The sequence below is a fragment of the Benincasa hispida genome, chromosome 10, assembly GCF_027475165.1.
Source record: "Benincasa hispida cultivar pf3 chromosome 10, pf3_genome.v1.1, whole genome shotgun sequence".
Taxonomy (NCBI): Eukaryota; Viridiplantae; Streptophyta; class Magnoliopsida; order Cucurbitales; family Cucurbitaceae; genus Benincasa; species Benincasa hispida.
Genome location: NC_143487.1, coordinates 60188782 through 60214308, shown reverse-complemented (window position 1 = coordinate 60214308; position 25527 = coordinate 60188782). Strand labels below are relative to the sequence as shown.

Genomic DNA, 25527 nt, shown 5'->3' with positions numbered 1-25527 from the left:
GTCTAGTGCATAGCATAACATACATTAAGCTGCCCACAGTTGAGTAATAACGGGTAGAAATGCACGTTATTACAGTGCTAAGTTATTAAACAATGCAGGTTTGCGTTGATAAAATACATAAGATTGCGTCCAAAAAGCATTAAGTTTATAACATTGCAGTCGTATGCGTTCATCGCATAGAAACAATTAACTTTTGTATTTTTGTGTAGAATATGCATTAACGAAAAGCGTAAAATGCAATCACAAGAAAGCAACGGTCGAGCGCAGCGTTACCGCAAGGCTTTGCGATGATTTGTGCTCGCAAACATCTGTTCAAGAAGGATTGTCGCATAGAGTTGGCGCAACTTGGTGGCGCATCTGGGTGAAAAGCATAATTAATCACAATGGGTTAAAAAGCTAATGAAGGTCGAGTCCGAATTAAATTGACAAGTCGCTAACGATAGCAAGTACACTAAGCTTTTCGGTGACAAATATGACGCATCAGACAGAGTGAAATCATAAGAGAGAAGACGCCTTTCACCCCGAAACTCTATAAATACCGAAGGCAACCTTCAGAAAAGGAGTTCGACAAGTTCAGATAGTTAGAGAATTTTCCCTTAGACAGATTAGCCTTGTTCTTAGATTTTCTTTTATTTAAGACGAAAGTGAGAGAAACGAGATTGTGCCGATATATCGTTCCGGTGAACTTGGGAGAGTGTCGGAAGCGTCAAGATCAGAGAGAGGGCCAGTTCCTGCGGAAGCAAGAATATCTTTTGAACAGAATAGAGTTGACAGTGTAAAAGCCTTGGGAAGCAAGGGTTGCTGCCAGGCTCTCTATCCTTATCTTCCATTGTCATTTTGTACTTAAACTCATCTATAGAAATGTAACTTACTTTTTTATATCTGTTCACTCTCTGTTTATTACGCGTGAGTAGCTAAATCTGTTGAATGGGTTGAGAAGTACTTAGCTAGCATAACTGGAGATATTCACTCTATGCGATTATCTTGTATTATGTATGCATCATTCGTCCATTAGAGATACTCGGGAGGGTAGTCTAAGGGCAGACTCTAGGCTTGGAAAATTCAAGTTAGAATCTAGGCTCGGGAGAGTTAGATTAGAATGCATAATCAAGAGATAGGAGCTTAGAAATAAGCATTGTTTGCTATTAACGCATCGCATGCATCCTAGAGATAGGATATGATTGTTTGTGGTCACCTTATCTTTGTGTGCATCTTGCATCATCGCATAGGAAAAGAGTAGAGACTTAGGAATAAGCTCCATGGACATTTTTGCATTCAACACATGCATCCTAGAACTAGAAGCACCGCATTTGCATTGGAAAATGACTTGGTGTCGTATGAGTGTAGCATGATCGTATAGTTTGACGCATTCCCAGGAAACGCTAGCTAAGGACCTTCTCAACCCGTTCCTCTGCATACTCAGTGCATCTACCGCATAATCGATCTTTTCTCAACTTCGCCGCATACATTTATTTTTATACCGCAAACAACAACCCAAGCAACTATTTGATTTATTTGGTTCCCTAGCCAGTTTTTTATGTCTGTCAAGTACCCTACGTCATTCCCAATAAGTAGAATGTCATCCACATAAAGTATTAGAAAAGCGATTATTGTTGATGATCTTCTTGTAAACACAAGACTCATCAATGTTTTGGTCAAAACCAAAAGATTTGATTGCAGTATCAAATCTAAAATTCCAAGATTTGGATGCCTATTTCAACCCATAAATAGATTGATTCAGCTTGCAAATCTTTTGCTCCTGACCTTTGAAACCTTTTGCTCTTCAAGATTACCATTTAGAAATACAGTCTTGACGTCCATTTGCCATATTTCATTATCATAATATGTGGTTATGGACAAGAGAATTCTTATGGACTTAAGCATAGCAACAGGAAAAAATGTTTTCTCATAGTCAACCTATTCTCTCTGGGTATAACCCTTTACTACAAGTCTAGCTTTGAAAGTCCGTACCTTCCCAGCTGCATCTCTCTTTCTTTTATAGATCCATTTGCACCCGATGGGTTTTATCCCTTCAGGTAGATCTACTAGTTCTCATACTGAATTGAAGTACATAGACTCCATTTCGAGGTCCATGGCTTTGACTCATTGGTCCTTAACTATGTCATTCATTACCTATCTATAGGATAATGAATCCTCAGCACCATCATCGGGTATGACCACTTGAGTTTCAGTTAAACCTAAGTAGCAGTCGAGTCGTGTCATGACCCTCCCATTGTGTCGAGGCACTCTCAACGATTTAGAAGGACGAGATGGACCTGAAGTACTGGCTCCTTCATCAACCCTTGTTGAAGGACTAGTTTCATCTTCAACAACATTTGTTGGCTCTTAAATAGCTTTTCCTAACACTAACTTACTACGTGATTTATGATTCTTCATGTGGTTTTCCTCCAAGCAAGTAGCCTTTGTCGATACAAACACCTTATTTTCTTGTGGGTCGTAGAAAATACCACCTCTCATTTCTTTTGGGTAACCAACAAATTGGCACAGCCTTCAATGAGGTTCCAATTTCTTAGGATTTGTCACAAGCACATGTGCTGGACAACCACAGATATGGAAGTAACGCAAAGTGGGTTTACGCCTCCTCCATAACTCGAAAGGTGTTTCAAAAACACTTTTCGAGGGAACATTATTCAGGATATGAGCTACAGTCTTTACTGCATACCCCCAAAATGAGCTAGGCAATTGAGCATAGCTTATCATCGAGCGAACCGTGTCTAATAAGGTTCTATTCCTCCTTTCTGATACACCGTTCTGTTGAGGAGTACCAAGTGCAGAGAGTTGGGATTGGATTCCATGTTCTATCATATAGTTCTGGAATCTTTGATCCATGTACTCTTCACCTTGATCAGATTGAAGTATTTTAATTGTTTTACCTAATAGGTTTTCAACTTTAGCCTTATACTCCTTGAACATTTCAAGGGTTTTAGACTTATGACTCATTAGGTATAAGTAACCATATCTGGAATAGTCATCTATAAAAGATATGAATTATTCGTACCCTCCTCAAGCTTTTACATTCATCGGACCACAAAGATCCGAATGTATCAACTCTAAGGGTTCTTTGGCCCTATAGCCGTTTCCAATAAAAGGTCTTTTATACATTTTCCCTCAAGACAAGATTCACAAGATGGTAATGAATCATATTCTAACTCATTTGAAAGTCCATTCTTTACCAAACAACCGATCCTGTTGATGTTTATGTGACCTAGTCTTAAGTGCCAAAAATAGATATTATTACTTTTAGGAGAAATACATTGCCTTTTTTATTGAGTATTAGCAGTTTTAAACATCTCATGATTTAAAAGTGTTTTTATTTCAAGTCTTAACACGTATAAATTGTTTTCTAATTTAGCAGAACTAATACGTACACCATTTTTTAAAATGAACGCTTTATTAACTAAAAAATTAATTGAGTACGGTTGTTCTAATAAACAAAAAATAGATACTAAGTTCCACCTTATCTTGGGAATTACATATAGATTTTCTAATAAAAAAAATTTATTTCCATAAAACAACTTTGCGTCTCCCATTGCACGAGCTGAAATGACATCTCCCGTTCGGCCTTGAGCGTCATCTCGTACTCTTCCAGCTGCTGAAAGGAGTTATTTCCCTGTAAAGAAGAGCAAACTCATCATGCTCAATAAGGCATGTTTATAAAACAAGTAAATCAAATTTACCTTCATTTTCCTTCTTCTTTTCAGCGAGATACTTAGGCAGTTCTTTTTCCAGTGTCCATCCACATTGTAGTAGAAACATTTGTCCTTGTTAGCCACCTTGGCCTTTCCCTTGCCCTTGCCAGCAGCAGCGGGAGCCTTCCCATTGTTTCCTTTCTTCTTCTGAATCTTCTTAGAACCAGAAGATTGAGATACAACTTTAGTCCCAGAGGATGAACCCTTGTGGAACTTTCTTTTGGAATGGGCAACTTTTGCCTCTCCTTCTATTTATCCCTTGTTTTTCAGAAAATACTGATAAAGTTGTAGCTCATTCAGGAGATTAGTCCATTGGATTGAATTTTTTTCATCATCGCATTACTGCAAAATTGAAGAAAACTCTTCAGAAGAGATTCTAAGATGAACGCAACCTGACTACACTCGTCTATAACCGCTCCATTTGTCTCTACAACGTTAAATTGGACAATCATGTCCATGACATGTTCCCGAACAGATGTGCCCTCTTTCATGCGACAAGTGTAAATGTATTTGAGGGCATCATGGTGGAGTTGGTAGGACTCCTGTCCAAACATCTCCTGGAGAGATTCCATAATATCTCTTGCTGTGACCACAACCTCATGTTTCTTGGCCAAGACGTCAGATATGTTGGCCAAGATATAGACTCGAGCTTTTTTATTTGCCTTTTTCCAACGATCATAAGCATCCTTTATCGCTTGGGATGCATTACAAGCAGGGCCGGAGGATATTCCTCCGCTAAGACGAACTGCATATCGTCTACAACAAGAATTGTATTCAAGTTCAACTTCCACATAGAATAATTTTCACCGATGAATTTTTCGTTTTTAAGCAGTGCTATTATAGAGGAAGACATTGCTGAAAATCAACAATGACCCTATTAGTTATCTTTTCCTTAACCCATCACTCAAGCAAATAAATGGATAGAATCCAATCAAATTTAGCAAAATAAGTAATCAAAGAACCCTAAGAAACTATTGATTCAATTTTGCAACGATGCTTCAGAGGTTTAGTGTAACCATCACCGAAGGGTGATCAACTACTCATCTCTAAAATGAGACAATTCTCAGCTAAATCTAATACCAAAATAACTCATATTCCTATAGACTTTCAGATCCCAAAGGTACGTACCAACAGGCTACCGTTGAAAGACAACTGCTGGTAATTAACCTAAGATACCTATCCTTTCTAGGAGTTCACGATGTTCCGAATCCTATGATCAGACCCTTCGAAGGATGGTTGCTCCAGGACAACATGCAGAAAGATCATAGGAATCTCACAATGTGACCTAGGGGCGGAGATTGAGGGATACGTTGTCACGTGTCCCGCTCCTACTTACTATAGACAGTTTCCTCATTTACCTTGTTATCGACCCATACAAACACTTTCTGAAGGGAGGCCGCGCCTTAATGCGACACGAAGCTAAGTATGGATCTTACTTTGTGAATATACACGAAACCGAACTTGATTTTAAATATCTCGTTTCGTAATTTTCTCCCACTAAAGTGTCCTACCGTATTTTTTAAGGGTTTGTTTAACTTAGATCAATCCAGGTAAGTAATCTTTCTAAGTCTATTCTTATTATAACAATTAATATATATATATATATATATATTCTAGGTGAATTGAACTCCTTTAATTAACGTAGTGACAATGTATGCTAACATCAAACTGATTAAATCAACTCAGGTTCCGGGTCAGTTCCCAAGTAGGAGGTGTTCCGTTAACTGTCAACTTAAAACCCCCCCAGCCTTAGCCAGAACTTCACCAGTAGAGTTCCCTTATAATCAAAGTAATGTTTTTCTTACTTAGTTCATTAAAACTATTTTAAAAAACTAAGATAAAAAAATTATAATCCTATTAGAAGTTGATCTTAGGTTTAATTAATTTTAAATATTTTAAAATTAATTTATGAACCTTATGACCCTATATTTGCATGCAATTCTTGATTATAGATAGACAGTTTCTAATCATTAATAAAAAAAAAAATAATTAATGATTAGCCCTATAATCATGTTGTTCTATGGTTTTAATTAATAAACAAACCATATAACATGCATTGCATAATTTCATATAACAATTACATTAACACTATGGATGTGACATGCTCAATGCATACTGATTTTCATATAAAAAATATAACACTTTATATTAATGCAAATATGAAAATCAATTAAGCATGCTCAAAACTTATAATAGATATAACTCTTTATATTTATCTAAGTAATTACATGCTTCATGCTTTGTTAATTTCAAAAAACATATATATAACAATTATATTAATAAAGAACTTAACCTACCATGCCTAAGCTATATATTATAACATCTATAATATAAAAATGCATGAATATGTTTAACCTAAGGTAGGATTATATCTAAATGACATCTATAAAGCATTTAAATAGCTAATGAACTGGTAATTGCTAGGATAAAATTAAAGCAAAAGATTACATTAATTTTACTAATTTTATCCTAAGTAGTCTTCAACCACATCCGAACCGGACTAGAAGAACTCAAACCATGAACAAAACTTTCAAAAACAGGCCAAAACAACTTGAACCGGACTGAAAAAACGTTGAACTAGCCGATAATCGGTCAACCAGGCACAAAAGTCAAAGAACTGGCTGAATCATTGTGAACCGCGTCCTAGACTGAGTTGAACCGGATGAACCGGGTCGAATTATGCCCGCGAGATCGAACCGACAGAATGAACCATGCCTTTTGATGTCACACTGGCGTCATTCGTGACATCGAAGTCAGCAACCGAACCGGATGAACTTCGAACCGGGCGAGCCTCGAACCGAACCGCACGAACCGTTGAGCTGATGTCATGCTAATGTCAGCCGGCATTAGATGCTGACATCAGCCCTTCTTATTTTAGTTGCCGCCGCCGTTTTCCGATTTTTCCCTTTTTTTTCCTCGAATTGGGGTATTCCTCCATTTTTGGCCAAAATGGATCCCGATCTTCATCGATCTTCAACCTAATTCTAGACATGGACTCTCTGACTCAATTTACATTAAATGCCCAAAACGCAGGGGCCCTTAAATGATTAAATCACATAAAAAATATAAATCTATGGCCAATTAAACCCAACTAATTCACAGCAAACCAAAAACATTCATAATGCATTTAATCCTACCTATAACCAATGCAAAATTAAAATTGATATTAAAACAGAGAAATCTTTAATACTAATTGCAGGGATTAAAGCCCCGCGCAGCCGAAAAAATCAGATCTAACTCTAATTTAATATCGAACAAAGATAGCATTGGAAAATAAACCTAAGCTAATCATACATTTTAAAAAAAATAAAGAAAGAGAGAATTTCTTACCTTTAGACGTCTTGATCAAAACAATTCCCAAAAGACATTCACTGTTATCCTCTGATGCATTTAATGAGGTGGGAGGGTGGGATCCCCTCTTCTTGGTTTTTGAAAAAAAAAAAAAAAGAAAGATTCACAGAGAACTCTGTGCTCAGGAGAGGTTTTTTTTTTTTTTTTTTTTCATTAAAACCACACTGTGTGCGTGAGAGTCAAAGGCCCTCTCCCCATAAAAAACGCAACTCCCCATAATTTCTTTTTTATTTAACTTTATTTATTATTATAATTATTAATTAAAATAAACAAACCTAATTTTTAATTTATTTTGATTAATTAAATAATAATAAATATATTTGATTTAACTAAATAAATTTAATTTAATTTAATTTATTAAAAAATAAATTATAAATTTATTAATTAATCAAATTAATTAATAATAATTAAATAAAATATGTTTTAGAATCATATTCTAATACATCCCTCTCACATAACTTATAGTTTCAATTCAATCAATTTAATCATATCATATTTAATTAAATATAATTAAATTAAAATAATTAATTCTCAAATTAATTAATCATTAAGTTAAATATTACATATTTAATTTAACATTATAATTGAATCACATTCAATTATCTTTCTCACATATAATCTATAGTTTTGTTGTGCGTCTTATGCCCATTATTTTATAGTTTTAATATGAAATTAGTTCATATTACATTTAATATTTGAGTTCCTTCAACAATATAATTCTCCCATAAATTAATTTTTAAATCAAATTCAAAAATAAATTTATATCATAAAGTTTAATTAAATTATAAACTTTATATTATAATGTATCAACATACATTATATTATTTTTCCTTTACTAGTTTGAACAATTTAAATTACTTTAATTTTCTCAATACCCTTTTGTGAGCTACAGTGAGACCTAATGGACCTAAGACCAGAAGCTCCAACCATATTAGATTAATTCGCTAAACTCATTAATCGAGTTAATCAATATTCGTTAACTGTGGGTACACTTCATTATAGACTCACAGTTGCTCTATTCTCACGGTAGATACACTATTACAAAATCTACATTACTCGACACTTGCAATTTTTAATTACTTGATGTTTCTTTGAAAAAAAATGTCAAGTAATGACCTTTTAGAAAAGAAAATGTTAAGTAAAAAAGCTAAAAACAGAAATTGATGGAATATCTTAGATATATTCATGTGATTTGACACGTTTTTTGTGTCAAGTAATATAAGGTCTTACTTGACACGGTTCTCGTGTCAAGTATAAGAAGTTTTAAATTGACATATTTTTTCGTGTCAAGTAAAATATAAAAATAATATTTTTTAATATTTATTTTTTTCCCTCCCTCCCCCATTTTCATTTCCCTCTCAAATTTGATCTCTCCTACAAAAATTATTATTTTAAAGTTAAATGCCATAGACCAAAATTATTATTTTCAAATTGGAAGGGGACGGGTTGCTTTTAGAGACTTGGGGGGGAAAGGAATTTAATAGACTGAAATGAAAAAGGAAAAAAAAAATAATAAAATAAAATAAAGTAAATATGTTATTATATTATATTATATTATATTATATTATATTATATTTTTTTCCTTTTCTTTTCTTTTCTTTTCTTTTTTCTTTTTTCTTTTTATTTCCCTCTCCTTATCTCGTTTCACCTTCACGCCGTCGAGACCTCCCCCCCAATCTTCATCTTCTTCATCCGCCGCCCAACCCCTTCACGCCGCTCGTTGCCCTTCACTACTGTCGCCGATTGTCAAACCCATGCCGTCAGTTTCGTCGATGGCAGCTTCCATCATGCAAAGGGACGCCCCTAGTTCCATCACCGTCAGTTTCTTCGCTACGTCCCTCTAGCGCTCACACCCGAAGGTCGTTCGACGCCTTCTTCACTGGTCAAATCAGCGTCGCAGGTAAGTCCACCGAGCTGCCTTCAATCAGTTCCACCACCAAGTCCGTTCACGTCAGTCATCGTTATTCGTCTTAGACCCGCCAGATCCGACATCCAGCCATTGTTCTCCTTGGTTTCGCCAATCACCACCATCGGGAACTCCACGACTGGTGGGGGATCTAGTGGGTAAAGAGATTCATGAATTTTTTTTTTGGTTTTCTTTGGTTAATTTTGATTACCCACTTGATTTTGGTTTGGATTTTAATTTACCCATTATGGTTGGATGCTAGATTTGGAGGTTTGAAGGTTTTGAGATACTGTCCAACGGGTCGAAGGTTGTTTTGGTGTGTCATAAGTTATTTTCCAGCAGATTTGAAGTTGTTTCAAAGGATTTTAGTGAGTAAGAAGGTTTTGAAACCCTTTTTGGTTGATTGTTATTGCTAGAAATTGGTTATGTGAGCTTTAATTGTGACTTATGCATAGGTTCGAGTTCATTGGTGAAGTAATAAAGCAGATTTGAATTTTAGCCTAATTTTTGGGTAAGTCGTGTAAGTTTGGAATGATTGGTTTGTTGGATTTGGGCTTAAAAGTTAAAAGTGATTTTTGATTTGTGTTCTATGATTTTTGAAGTGTTGGAAAGAGTTGAGTTGTTGTCCAAATAGATTTGAGATCAATCTTTGTAAGGTTTTGGTAAGTTTGGAGGTTAGATTAATAGTTCTTCGTTACTTATTGAAGTATTGGTTAAATAATTGAGTTATTTTCAATTTTTGATGTTCAATTCAAAGATTTCAAGGGGTTGAAAGCAAAGCTAATGATGTTTGGACGTTTTGATAGGTATTGAGGCCTTGAAACTCTTTTGGAATTGTTACATAGTTGCTGGAATTTGCATTTTGTAACCATTATTATTGAACTTTTCGTAGGTTGGATTACTTTGTTGTAGTTTTGAAGTGGCATTCGAATGATGTTTATTTAATGAATCTGTATGATATATGTATTAATTATTGGCTTTGTATTGTAGCGTCTTTTACAAGTGGGAACTGTCGAATGTAGGTATTACGTTATGAGATATACACGAGAAATCGTGACTAAAGAGAAGAATATTATAACAGATGTGGTATGTCTTTAAACTACTTATATATATTGTAATATTATAGATGGTGTAAATAGTAAATAAATATGTATATCTCACTTTCTATGTTTTATAGATTGATACGAGGAGCTTGTACTCGTAACTTGAATTCGATGAAGTACGCGTGGAATGGGCTGAATATTTAGGTCGCTATATCTGATGGACTTCCTATAAATTGTGTATGTGGCTACATGGGAATGCTCAAAACTTTTTTTATGTAAATGTTTTGTTAAACCATTATAGGTTATATACTTCAAAGAAATGTGTGGTGGAGGATAGAACTTTAATCATGTGATTTTTGGAATACATAGCACATATAGATTGGTCGTACAATTATGGAATTATCATATATTGGGGTGGGTTGATAGAGTATATACTGTTGTACGATTCGTCTTGTAAATTTTGGAATTGTTCATATAGACATGAGTAATAGAAGAATGGAATTGTTTATTTTAGTATTCTCAATTGATGAAATATATGTAGAACTGTTTAGTTGATGAAATTGTCTTATTGGAACAAATATAATGCAGGAAATGAGAAATGGAAATAAAATTTGAATGTTTAATTTGGAAAAAAACAAGCATAGATGACATTGGAAATGTGTCAAAAATTAGATTACTTGACCATTATTTTGTGTCAAGATAAAAATATATTTGACAAATAAAAAATGTGAAGAGTAATGACAATAATAAATGTCAAGAATTAATACACTTGACATGTCATTAGTGTCAAGTGTATTATTTCTCTTGACGTTTTTACAGTATCAAGTTATGATATTATACTTGACAATCGAATAGACGGCGCTTTTATTAGCATTAAGTATACCCTCTACTTGACATTGGAAAAACATCAAGTAATCCAATTTCTGTAGTAGTAATATATTTTTGTGTCCACAGATATGACCAATAACAGCAAGTTAGTTCTTCATGAGTGTTCATAACACCAGTTGGGTCAAATTACCATTTTACTCCTAGGTTACTTCTACATCATTAAGTACCAATGTTCCTCTAATGAACAACCTGTTTGTGGTCCAACCAATAAACAAAGATCCCTCTTATGCCAATGAGAGGGTAGTGCCCTATGTTCAAGACCCAAAAACACTACTTAAGGGAACACTCATCTACTTTCCTAAAGCAGGAAAGGAGTGTATGTTCCTAGCTATCCACTCAGTTTTGTCCTCAAAATGGTAGGCCTTTGAGTCAGCGAGCCAGCCACTCTCACCCATACAAATAAAAACACCATTCCTTGTGAACAGAAGTTCATAACTCACTCAGGATTGAGACTAAATTGTCTAGGTCATCCTAGTGAAATAGAAACCTAACTAGTCAACGATGTTATAGCTAGGGGTTACTATTTCGCGGACCGGTCTCATGCAAACTCATTGCATGGGATACTTTCACTTTGTCTCCTACACGAAAACGTTGAATCATTGTGTTTGTGTCAAAAACAAAGTGGATCGTATCCATAGTATTACTGGATAAGGTACCCAACCTTATCCCTATATTATAGACCCTTTAGGTTGTATCTTGAACAGTGATCCACGTATGTCTCCACATACAGCTCAAGACTCATACAACTCAGGATGTTAGTTTATTGGATTAGAGTTATTTAGGCATGATTAACATAATATAAACAATAATGATTTATTAAAAAAACATCAATAATAATTAATTAATGAACATTCCAAAGTTACATTTACTATCTACGAGTTTTAGGGCATAAAACTCAACAATATTTGTGTCCACTTGATTTAACCATAATTAGTAAGTCGACCCTTCACAGGTTGTTCGAAATAACGGCTGGCTCAAATGCTGTTTTACCCCCAAAATTACGTCTTGCTCCTTAAGTTCCACTGATACTTTAATGAACAATTGGTTTGTGATCCAATCACTAAATTGGATCCCTCTCGGGCTAATGAGAGGGTGGCCTCTTGTTGAAGACCTAGATTCAGCACTTAAGAGAACAACCTTCCTTCTATCCCTAAATTGGGTAGGCGTGAATTTCTTCTTGCAGAACTATATCCCCAACCATCTATCCGATCTTATCCAAAAAATGGGAGACTTATTGAGTAATGATGTTGGACTACTCTTACCTATGCAGACAAAGGATAATCCCGAATAAACAGGAGTTCATAATTAGCTCAGGATTAAGATCGAGTTACTTAAGTCATCTAAGCGAAATAGTCAGTCTTAAATAGTAAATATCATTATAAAGTAAGAGTGACTTATTTATTGGTTCGATCTTACGCAAACTCATTGCATAGGACGCCCCCACTTCTCATGTCAATACATGAACGAATCAGGATTACTTTGTTTGTAGCACCTTACAATAAATTGTAACAACTACGGAGTGGCCGCATCCAATAGTATTACTAGAATAAGACACCAAACCTTATTAATATACTATAGATCATTTTGACTAATTACTTGAACCTGATCTACTTTTATGTCTCCACATAAAGTTCAAGTATTCATATAATAGTCATGAATCTTAGTTTATTGGACTTAGTCTTTACAAGTGCAATTTACAAATTCAATAACAACTTTATTGAAGAAATGTTAAATAACATCTTTATTGATAATAAAAATGTTTAACTCTACAAACTGCGAGTTTAAAGACATACAACTCTACAAAAACATTAATTTTATATCTTATTAACTCCTTACACTGTGAACCTGATTCATAATTCTTTACTTCTCATTATTTCACTCTTTGTTCCAAACTAACCCCCTAACTATTTAAAGAAAGAGAAAAAGGAATAATAAAACCTATCTTATTACATCTCTCTTTGTCAATCAGACGCCAAGGTTGAGTCATATCGAAAGAGTTGTTTGAAATTATAAGGCTTAACAATTTCATCACCTCCAGTCCACATCTGTTTTGCAAGCTGCTCGTATGCCTTTTCGGTGGGATGATAAAAATCGAAGAACAAATAGTCTTGGAGATTTGTTGAGTGAGAATATGGTTTAGGCCCAAAATCTTTTCCACAATTATAATACCCTCTAAACTCCTCACTCCCACAGATGCTGTGTCCACTACCTTGAAACCTTCATCCACAATTTTAACAAGTACATATTAGGAAAATGCCAACCTTAAAATTCACTTTTAATCTAATATTTGTGGAAGTAACAATCCTAAGATTTAATTTGTTACAATAAATTTAGTCCCTATCATCAAAAGATATCGTTTAGAAATTTAATAATTTTTTATAGGTTGAAAAACACTATTCGTCCCTAAACATTCATAGAATTCACAATTTAGTTAGTTGGTAATCATTTTCTCTTTGCACTCTTCAACGTGTAACAATTTGGATAATTTCTTGTCTCAAATATTCCTTAAATTATTTCAAATGGTTACAAATTTATTACAAATTTGAAAGCATAAACTAAAGTAGATAAATAGGGTAAGGAAATTGGTTACCGTATTTGGTAGGGTTTAGTATTCTTTGTAGGAGGAAGGTGTGAGCATCGACGAAAGCGTATTTGAATCCTTTGAGTTGTGTGGCAAGTTTTTGAAGGGCAATGAAAAGCAGGTTGTTGTGAATCCTTGTTATTGAAGAACTCTCTTGGAAATGTTGCTCACTTCTTTTCCATCTCGAATTTGGCAGATAACCCGTTGGAGGCAATGCCATACCCCAAATTTCCTTCCGCCATAATTGTATACTTCCTATATCGCATCAATCACATCAAATTTAAAAACCTAAAAATAAATTTACTTCATTATTTGTTGTCATCAAAAGTTCGTCATGTATTTTCTTTCTTTTCACTTATTCTCAAATTATTTATGAAACAAAATGTTTTTCATTTATTTTTTCCTTTTTGTGTTTTTAACTCAAACATATTAATTCCCAACTCAATTATTAACCTAAAAATTTTGTTAAAACAATTTAGTTCTAAAGTAAGCGTATCGATTATTCTTTTTATTTTTTTCTTCCTATACCCTATGTAGCATGATAAAGGTTTTAAATGTATTAATAAAAATTTGGAAAATTTACGAATATTTTTTAAATAAAGTACAAAATTCAGAAGTGTTTTTTTATAATTTAGCCTACCAGTGTTAATTATATATAGTTTAACCTAATAATATTTAGACATAAGAGCTTACCTTTAGAGCTATCGTTATGTTTCCGATCGCCATGTTGACAAACTGTTCTTGAGCTTCAATGGTTTTGAAGATGTCATAGCTAATGTCTAAAGGATTTAGGTAATCGTTTCCTCCAAAATGGAAGAGAAAAACAGAGTTAGAGAGGAAGCTTTGAGATCTTTCGTTCCCTAGCTTCTTTCTTAGTGATTTCTCCACTCTTTTGAAGAACATCATTTGAGTTTGAAGCCCTATAGCCTGAAAAACCAAACAAATTATGTATTCAATTCAGCAGGAGAAAAAGGAAAATAAATTAGTTGGATTGATCTGATTTGATTGGAACCTTTTTTTGATTTGTCTCGACTAAGGCTCCAGCTCCACCAGATGCAAAATTCACACCATTCGTATAGTTATTATTGTTAGGATCGAAGTATGCTTGAATGAAAGGCATTTGTGCATACTCCGCTGCCAAAATTAAATAAATAAATTTTAGAAGAGTAGTTCTCCAGCCAAATCAAAAAATACAAGGAAATTATTATAATCATGGTCTCGTTTGATAATCATTTAATTTAATAACTGAGTTTTTGAACATTATTTTACCTATAAATTTATTTATTTTGTTACCTAGTTTTTACTAATATTTTAAAAAGCGATGTTTGAAAAACAAAAAATTCAACTATGGTAAGTCAGAGAACAGATAGAAAAAATGTCAAACTATGTAAAAAAAAAAAATAGCAAAAGAAAAAAATATTGATAGATTTCTATCCGCATCTATCAAGAATAGACATCAATAAACTTATATAAACTTCTATCAAAGAAGATTAAAGTTTTGCTATTTTGTGTAATTAATTTTCTTTATTTTTTTATTTTTAAAATTTTTCCAATATATTTTGAAAACATACAAACTATAAACATGTATTATATTTATTATTATTATTATTTTTTTACAAAAGGGGTCGCCTTTCTCTTTATTACTTAGTTTAAAAAATAAGGATTCAAAAAGTTACTCAACTAACATAATCATGGTTAAATTTAGTATATGGATGTATTAGCGATCAACAGATATGTGGTTTGAATTTTTCTACCTTACACACTCAAACACACGCACCATAATCATTGAACTCCAATTGAACAAAAAACCAATTAATTTGAAATGTGGAAATTTGAAGACTAACAGAAGTTTTGAGTATTTAGTTACAAAAGTTAAATGGATATATATTTTTTGGATTAAATTATGGAAACTGTATTTTGTTTTATCGAGTATAGCTCACAACTGACATATAATATGTATTATGAACTCAGAATTTTGTGATTCAAATGCTCTCCTACTTTTATTGTATTAAAAAGAAATAGTTTAACTTTCAAAAATTTAAATAATACGCTCAAACATTAAAAAAAGAAAAGGTTAAATAATACTTTCGTATTAGTTTTAAATGTAAATTGTTCGATACTAAAAAAGAATGTTAGATACAAACAATTATTAGTATGTCATTTAAAAAATAGCTCTAAAATCTTCAAAAGCTGCATTACTGCCTCTTAATTAACTTTTAAAGAAGTTATAAAACTGCCCTTACAGCTTGCATATGGAGAAAAATAATCTGGAGTAATTGCAATGAGTAATAATTATTTTTAGGACTAGTAATTAGAAATGTCTACGGGACGGGAATGGGGAAGGCTTCCCGGTCCCCATCCTCGCTCCCCTATTTCATTTCTCATCCCTTTGAAATTCCCTGCAGGGATTAGGGATTCTCCACGGAAAAATTTCTCCTTTTTTTTAATATATACATTTTTAGCAATTTTGTTAATTCTCAACCAAATAAAATTATATATATTAAATGAGTTATTTCCAATAAATTTAATCCTATAATTTCTAAAAGTTAAAATTTAAATATTACAATATCATAGTTGAACTTTCCATTTAAATACTACAACATTTATGGCTTAAGGTAGAAAGTCTTAAATGTTAAAATAATTTAGAAATGTATTAAAGTACGAAAAGGTTGAAATGAAAATTAGAAAATAATTAACTTTTTATATCACTAAAAAGTATATAAATAAAATAATAATAATAATTAATTATTATTATATAAATATAATTATATAATATATTCATCGGGACAGGGTGGGGACGGAGATGGGGAACATAATCCTCGGCCGGTCCCCGTTTAGCTAATGGGAAAAAAATTATTCTTGCCCCCTCCCTCATTCCCTGTCTAATTAGGGATTGGGCGAGTCCCCGTAGGGTAAATGAATCTCTCGACTAGTAATTAAGTGTATAAACAATATTAATATTTTAAAGAATTGCAAATATAGCAAAATCTATCAGTGTTAGACTCTATTGTGATAGACTTCTATGATGATATAGTCTATCACATATAGACTTCAGGAAATTAAATTGATTATAATTTTGTTATATCTACAAATTCTTTTACATCGTACTATATTTGCTAACTTGTTGGATTGATTGCTATATTTATAATTGCTCCAATTATTTAACTCCACGTCCCATCACCTTCCCTTTTATTTCCCCTCTCCTCATCTAGGTCCTATTGAAATCTCAAAGTAGAGAGGTAAGATTAAGGTTTAAAATGTCGATTTCGAAGAAAATATCAAGGTCTTAATTTTATTGAAATTTCGATGGAAATATTGATAAATTATAGATTTCAATGGATATTTCTAGAGAAATTATAAGAACAAAAAATTAAAAAAAAAACTAAACTTAAATTAGTAAATAAACATTTTATGATTTTTAAACAAGTTAACATATCTAGTATTTACATTATATTTACATTAGTGACATTTTGTTTTTTTTTTTCATAGTCATGAATTTTTCTACGATACAATTGAAATATCGATTCACCACTCATTTCGATATCAAACTCATGCGTAAAAATATCGACATGTCGATGAAAATTTAATTCAATAGAGAATGCACTATTTTAATTAAAACTAAATTTTAAGAAAAGAGAAAAAAGAGAGGTATCTGACCTAAGAAATCTGGTATAATACGACCATCAGAAAAACGGCCGGTTGGGATGGGGAAAAAGGTTTCGCCATAGGGAGGGAAAATGGCCCGACTTTTACGGTTGACGTTGATGCAGTTGTTGTTTCCAACATCCAAATAAGAATCTCCGAACATGAAAAATCAAAAGCGCTTTCCCGAAGACCAAATGCCGGGCCGTTGGATTGTCGGAAAAGCGCTTTGGGCTACTATAATTCCAAACAAGATGAAGGTATAGAAGAACAAGAAGAAGCAAATTCCCAAATTTGAAATCTTCATCTCTTCCTATCCTGTCGGCGAGATTAGCACTCTTGCTCTCTTCTTATAACAACAATTATTGAAGTTTTATGGACAGCCCACAAAACTATTCATAAAATGTGAAGGTAGAAATTAGGGAAATCTTTTGAAAACTAAGTGAGGGTTACTAATCATTTTGTTTTTAGTTTTTTGTTTTTTAAAATTAAGCCTATTACTTCTAAATTTTTTACTATAATTTTCATCTTTTTAAGTACAACACTTAAATTCTTGGCCAAATTCTAAAAATAAAGATTTGGTATAGTTTTAAACCATTGGTAAAAGTAGATAACAAAAGAAGAAATTTGGAGTGGAAATCGTGTCTATATACTTAATTTTTTTAAAAAAAATCATATAGTCACTAAATGGACCCTATCTTTTTAGTTTGTAAAAACTCCATTTGGTTGGTATAAAAACTTAATACAAAATGGATAGCGTCAAAAAAGAATTTATAAGTGGAAATAGTATTTATAAACTTAATTTTTAAAAGATGGAAAACTAAAATTGAAGTAAAATGAGTGAGTAAAGAGATTGATTCTTGGGCTTTTTGTAGATGTGGTAAAATAAGTTAAAAAAATTAGACCCATAGCCCAAATGTATTATTTTTACAAAAATAGAAAAAAAAACAAGTTTAAACCACGTGATACACTATTGATATATACTCGATATACTACTAGTATACACCTGATACACTTAATACACTATTACTATACATTTGATATACTCAATATACTATTGATACACGATTGAAAATGACTAGTTGATTAAGTGTTTTAAAAAAAAATCATAAAAGAGATTTTATTGAAAACAAATTTTCTCTAATTATTCCAAATACGACCAAATTGTCAAAATAAGTGTACTAAACTGAGTGTTAGTGAGCTTTAGATTGAATCTCACTAACCTATTGTACATTTATACTTAAAAATAAAAGAAACATCAATTGAAAAGAAAAAAAAACTACAAAAATTAGAGTGGGTAATAACTCATATTGCTACAAACAAAAGATGCAAAAAATATACAAATTAATGGAAAAAAAATATACAACTAATATACTTTAAATCTCGTTTTAGTTGTCTGATATTGTTAAAAGGGCAAATTTAGAATACGAAATAAACAAAAATTTAAATTTGAGAATTTTGTCATATCTATAATTTTTTATATATTAAAGGTACACATCTAATTATATATATATATATATTTTTGCCACCCATGGTGAATTCTCTTGAGTTTTTGTCTTATTTTTAATGTCATTAAAATATAGATCAAATAAATTCAAAACACGTTTCTAATAAATTTAATTAAGCAATTAATTTCTATAAGATACTTCTTAAAAATTTGCCATCCACATCTACGATATCTTATTGGATTCTAGACGGATATCTTAAAAATTTGGTCCTTATTGCTTTGTGAAGATTAAATTTCTAACATCATAGGACTGATGGAATACGCTGACAAGAAATTTGGTTGAAGTATGGTCACAGCTAACTGTTGAAGCAATAAAAGTTAGGTTAAAAATACTTTTCGCCTGGTCCCAAAAAAAGAAATAATAATAATAAAAAAATAAAAAACTTTTCGCCTAGAATATATCTTATTCCAATATTACATAGGTCAAGTTGATGTGTTTACTTTCAAATCCTATTTCCTAGATTATGATAAATATGAAGCTGATAAGTATAAATCTTAGGGCCGGTTTGAGGACTCAAGTTGAGAAGATATATCATGTGGATGACTTACATCTCACCGTTTGGGTCACCAACATCCCAAAACATCCCAAATACCCACATCTGATATCCCACATCCCCACAGTATTAGGTTTTGCTCACCGATATCGCAACTCATCTTCCCACATCACTCGTCTTCCCACCCTCTGCCTGACATTTTGGTTCTCTCATTTCTCTCTCCTCAAACATTTTTCAGCATTGGTTCTTCCATGGAGAAGGGTTTCCTTTCTCCAATCTAATGCATGATCAGTGGGTGTTCGATTACGATTTTAGTGAGGATTTCCTTTTTCAGATCTGTTGATTCTTTCGTTCTTTCTTTTTCTCACCCTCTGAAATCACTTCAATTCCTTGTCGTTGGTTCTTCCATGGAGAAAGGTTGAAGGAACTCTTATCAAAGAGGACCTATGAGTGGGAGCAAGATCGTTCCAAATTTATTGTGATAGAAATATCGCATTCACAAACATACAACAAGTTATGCATCTATTAACAAATTATGGCATGCTTTTAACAATTAAATAACAAAGGACAAGAGATTTACCTTTGAAGAACTTTTTTTCCCTTGATTTCTCGCTCTCGTCAATATCAGCAACTCTCGTTATTGCTGTGAACGCCAAGTCAATCGTCCACCAAATCTTGCTATCGCTTACCACCGAACGATCTTCTACACAACACGCAACAAGGAGGACACCACCACTCAGTAACCTCGGTATTCTCGAGTGAGAATCTAGGAGGTGTGAGCTCTGTTGGATTTGGTAGAGGGAAAGAAGGAAAGAACGATCGCACGCAACGACCAAGCAAGTGGGAGAGGTTTAAGTCTATCGTATAGACTGGTGCTTGATTGTTTAGTAAAAGGTACACAACCATTTAGGTAATCGGGGCTGATCATTTAGACGATCGCTTAAGAAATCTCGCTCTCGTGCACGATCGTTTAGAAAAAACTATACGATCGTTTAGGTCGACTATGCGTGTACACGACCGTTTAGAAAAACTTGAGCTATCGTGTATGCTGTCGTTAGTTAGAGGATGGGCAATATACAAATATCAAGCGATTGTTCGATCTCTTTGCAAAATGAAAACTATTTTCATTTTATCCTTCAGTTATGAAAACTGAATACAACCTCCCACATTCACGTACGGTTATGGAGAAAAAACCACCAACAATTATCTCATAATTATTTAATTATAAATAAATGTAATCAAATTATATTTATAACCTATAGTTTTAATATCACATCATATGCAACATATAAACCACAGTCATTTTCTCCTCCACTGGATATAAATCATATTTATATCATTTTCCTCCAATTAATATATCTCATACATCATGTCAACCATATCATATATAATTGACCAGTTTAATCATAACATATATAATCAAACTCCCTCTTGCCAATTTGAACACTTCAAACTGACCCAAAAACTGATTCTCAAACCACATCCATTGAGGTACCAAGGGGACCTTATGGACGTGTGGCTTGAAGCTCCAACGGTACGTGAATAGCTGACTAAACTCTTTAGCTACGAGATCCACCATCCGTTAACTGCCAGGCATTCCACTAGAGACTGACAGTTGTACTCTTTTCACACAGATATATTTTTGTGTCCATAAGATATAACCAATCAACAGTACGATAACCCTTCACAGATGCTCATAAGTACAGCTGGGCCAATTAACTGTTTTGCCCCTGTAGTTACATCTAACTCCTTCAGTACCACTTATCCCTCTAATGAAGAATACAACATAGTCCTACTATGTGTGGAAACCTCTCGGTCCATGAGAAGGTGTGTGGTGCCACATCGTTCAAGTCCTGAAATCAGTCCTTAAGGGAACAATCTATCTACTTACCCTTACTTCGAGGAATGAGTGAATTCCATCTTGTGTAGTTGAGTTCCCAACTCCTAGATCAGACGAATCCCTAAAGTGATAAGTTTGAGTCGGCAATTTGGCCACTCGCACCCATGTAAATCAAAGGATCACCTTCAAAGGCAAGGGTTCTCAACTCACTCAGGATTAAGGTCATGCTAACTATGGTCATCCTAGTGAAGTGAAGTCTTTGTCATGAATGACATTATATAATAAGACTATAACACTTCGTGGTCTGGCCTTATACAAACTATTTTGTATAGGACGCTCCTACTCGCATGTCCACATGAATGATTAAGATCAGACCATTTATAGCAAGTCATAACACTTGTAACTCTTCTCCAAAGTGGGCCGCATCTGTAGTGTCACAAGGATAAGGTTTCCCTCATTTATCCATATACTATAGACCATTTTGGTTATCATTTAAGGCATGATCCACCTGTATGTCTCTACATAGATGCTTAAATTACAACGACAACCAGACATCTTAGTTTATTGGTTTGTGGTAAAGCAATTAAAACATCCCATATTTCATAGACAACAGTGAAGAAAATATCATATATTATTACATCACAATCGTTTGTTGAATATAGTGTTTACAAACTATAGAACCCAACTAGAGTTTAGGGCATCATCCCCAACAATCTCCCACTTGTCCTAAAGCGAGTGGGGTGTACAAACAACTAGTACAAAACAATAAACTAGGGCACTAAGGCCCAGTACAATAATCTCCCACTTGCCCTAGTCTAGTCGCGGGCAATCCGGTAGACCCATGCTCTGAAGATGACCCTAAAAAAATGTAGCCATGAAAGCCTTCATAAACGGATCAACAATGTTGTGCTCCGAAGCGATCTTTGTGACCATCACGTCCCCTCGATGCACTATCTCACGGATGAGATGATACTTTCGCTTTATATGTTTGCCGCATTTGTGACTCCTGAGCTCTCTGGAGTTCGCCATAGCACCACTATTGTCACAATAGAGAGTGATGGGCCTAGACATATCTGGAACAACTTTCAGATCAGTCAGGAACTTTCTGAGCCAAACGACCTCCTTAGCAGCTTCACATCGCTACATACTTGGCCTCAATCGTGGAGTCGGCGATGCACCCCTGCTTAGTGCTTCGCCACACTACAGCTTCTCCGTTAAGAGTGAAAACTGACCCTGAGTGGATTTTCAAGAATCCTTATCAGTCTGAAAGTCAAAATCTGTATATCTAATAAGGATCAAATTCTTAGTTCCATATACGAGCATATAGTCCCTCGTTCTCCAAAGATACTTAAGGATGTTCTTGACTGCGGTTCAGTGACTCTGTCCTGGATTAGATTGATACCTACTAACTATCCCCACAGTGTAGCAGATGTATAGTCCAGTGCAGAGCATCACATACATTAAACTGCCAATGATAGGTGTATAGAGGACCTGTTTCATCTCCTCTACCTCTTGAGGCGTCTTAGGACACATTTCCTTAGACAAAGTAACTCCATGCCTGAAAGGCAGTAGGTCCCTTTTGGAGTTCTGCATCGAGTACTTGAGCAACATCTTGTCAATGTATAATGCCTGAGACAGCACTAGCACTTTGTTCTTTCGATCCCAAAAGATCTGAATACCAAGAAAAAACTGAGCCTCTCCCAAATCTTTCATTTGGAATTGGGTTGCTAGTCAGTTCTTAATTGCAGTCAGTAGTCCTACATCATTCCCAATGAGTAGGATATCGTCTACATACTGTTGGGGTTAATGCCCTAAAGTCTCGTGTCTTGTAGTTTTTAAACAGTTTGTACGAATGCTTGTGATGTATAATTTATGATATTTTACTTCACTTATTGATTTTGCTCAATTGAATGTTTTATTTGCTTTACCACAAACCAATAAACCTAAAATTCCTAGTTGTTTGTATGTAACTTAAGCATTTATGTGGTGACATACAAGTGAATCATATCTTAAGTGATAACCAAAATGGTCTGTAGTATATGGATATAGGAGGGAAATCTTATCCTGGCAACGTTACGGATGTGGCCCGCTTTGTAGAATGGTCACAAGTGTTGTAAGTTGTCACAGATGGTCTGATCCTGATCATTCGTGTAAGGGACATGCAAGTGGGGGCGTTCTATACAAAGAGTTTGTATAAGACCTGACCACGAAGTATTTACGTCTTGTTATATAACACCGTTCATGGCAGAGACTTTATTTCACTAGGATGACCATAAGTAACATGACCTCAATCCTGTGTGAGTTGGGAACTCCTACTATTGAGGATGGTCCTTTGATTTGCATAGGTGTGAGTGGCCAGGTCATTGACTCAAATCTACACTTTGGGGATTTGTCTGATTTAGAAGCTGGGAACTCAGCTACACAAGATGGAATAGATAGCTCCCTTAAAGGCTGATTTCAGGGCTTGAACGATGTGGTGCCACACACCTTTCTTGGTCCGAGAGGTGTTCACACATAGTTGGACTATGTTGTATTGTTCATTAGAGGGATAGGTAGTACTTAAGGAGTGAGATGTAACTACTGGGGCAAAATGGTAAATTGGCCCAGCTATACTTACGAGCATCTGTGAAGGGTCATCGTACTCATGATTGATTATATCCGATGGACACAGAAATATATCTATGGTAAGAAGAGTTTGTTGTTGGTCTTTAGTGGAATGTCTAGCAGTTAACGGATGGTGGATCTCATGGCTAAAGAGTTTAGTCAGCTATTCACGTACCGTTGAAGCTTTGAGCCATAGGTCCATGAGGTCCATTTGGTAGCTTGGATAAATTTGAGAATCAGTTTTTGGGTCGGTTTGAAATGTTCAAATTGACAAGAGGGAGTTCGATTATATATGATATAATTAACTAAATGTATGAGATACATTATTTTGGAGGAAATTGGATATAAATATGATTTATATCAAGTAGAGGAGAAAATACTATAGTAGATATATGATATCAAACTATAGGTTAAGAATATAATATGATTATATTCTTTATTTAATTAATTAGGCAGTTATGAGATTATTGGCAGAGAATTTCTCCAGAATCGTGCGAAAGTGGGAATTTCGAATTCAGTTCTTGTAACTGAAGAATAAAATGAAAATTGTTTTCATTTTGTAATAGATCTGAAAAATCGCTCACGGTGTGAAAGTATACGATCGCATAGCATTAAGAGCCTATACGATAGTGCCCATCTTCCTAAATAATCACACACCCACGCACTAAACGATCACTTGTGATTTCTAAACGATCGCTTAGCGCGCCGAGCAGATCTAAACGATTGTTTATCATTTGATAGATGATAGCTTAGATAAACCTACACGATTGTGTACCTTTTTCTAAATGACAAATAGCTGACTATATGATAGTCTTCTACTATCTCCCACTTGCTTGTTCGTACTACACGATTGTCTTTTCCTTCTTCCCTCTACTAATTCCATCAAAGTCCACCCTTTGGATTCTTACTCCGAGAATACCGAGGGCTTCGAGTGGTGGTGTCGTCCCCAGTTGTTATTGGTTTGTGTACTATCGATCGTGTAGACGACCGTGGTGTTGTTAGGCGGCTGTTTGCTGGGCGATAAGAAGCGTAGAGGAGTTTGCTTCCGCTGGACTGAGTTTGTATGAAGATTGTCTTCAACTGGTACGTTTACTCAGTCTTTTGTATTTTATTTGTTAAAGCATGTCTGTAATTAGTGTTACAATGCATATCTGTTTGTTTGAATGTATGTGTGGTAATTCTGTCACAATGAAATCGGAAAGATCCGCTTTCGCTCATGGATTCTCTTGTTTAAGAGTTCCTTCACATATAACACTAGGAAAACTACTGAACTATTGATGATTTTCTTATAGACACAAGGCTTATCAATGTTTTGGTCAAAGCCATATGATTTGATCGCAGTATCGAACCAATGTTCCAAGATCAAGACGCCTATTTCAACCCATAAATGGACCGATTCAGTTTGCAAACCTTTTGCTCTTGACCTTGGGCTATGAATACCTTGGGCTACACCATATAAATGGTCTCCTCAAGATTACCATTCAGAAAGGCAATTTTGACATCCATTTACCTTATCTTCCAGTTATAATAAGCGGAAATGGACAGGAGGATGTAGATAGATTTCAACATGGCAACAGGCGAGAAAGTCTCCTCATAGTCGACCCTCTCCATCTGGGTATAACCCTTTGCCACAAGTCTAGCCTTGAAGGTTTGCACCTGCCCATCGGCACCCTGTTTCCTCTTGTAGATCCATTTGAAACCTATAGGTTTTACCCCATCAGACTAATCTACAAGATCCCATATTGAGTTTAAGTACATTGACTCCATCTCGAGATCCATGGATTTGACCCAGTCATCCTGTTCAACATCCTCCATTGCCTTTTGATAAGACAACGGATCCTCAACCTCGCCATCGGCTACCGTAGCCAGGATTTTCTTGAAACCCATAAAGCGAACAGGTGGGTTCGCAACCCTCCCATTACGTCGAGGTTCCCTCAATTCTTGAGGTGGAACTGACCTAC

The 25527-nt window shown here is 34.3% G+C and overlaps 2 long non-coding RNA genes and 1 pseudogene across 8 annotated transcripts; 1 reads left to right on the top strand and 2 right to left on the bottom strand.

Moving 5' to 3' along the window:
* Positions 1–3373: 3373 nt before the first annotated feature.
* Positions 3374–7243, bottom strand: LOC150033524 (uncharacterized). Its single transcript, XR_016523638.1, has 3 exons — positions 7041–7243; positions 3699–6694; positions 3374–3631 (listed from the first exon to the last, which is right to left on the bottom strand). It is a non-coding gene; the product is annotated as an uncharacterized LOC150033524 (long non-coding RNA).
* A 1410-nt stretch (positions 7244–8653) lies between these two features.
* LOC120088874 (uncharacterized) lies at positions 8654–10518 on the top strand. Of its 6 annotated transcripts, none has more exons than XR_016524171.1 (5): positions 8654–9125; positions 9230–9335; positions 9423–9478; positions 9958–10053; positions 10145–10518. It is a non-coding gene; the product is annotated as an uncharacterized LOC120088874 (long non-coding RNA). The 6 variants fall into 6 exon arrangements; XR_016524168.1 differs by having other exon boundaries at positions 8666–9125; positions 9230–9339; positions 9423–9773; XR_016524169.1 differs by having other exon boundaries at positions 8698–9125; positions 9230–9339.
* A 2282-nt stretch (positions 10519–12800) lies between these two features.
* LOC120089160 (GDSL lipase-like) lies at positions 12801–17434 on the bottom strand (annotated as a pseudogene). The gene is made up of 5 exons (XR_016524062.1): positions 17137–17434; positions 14492–14613; positions 14173–14406; positions 13489–13734; positions 12801–13115 (listed from the first exon to the last, which is right to left on the bottom strand). The product of XR_016524062.1 is annotated as a GDSL lipase-like (transcript).
* Between the last annotated feature and the right edge of the window lie 8093 nt (positions 17435–25527).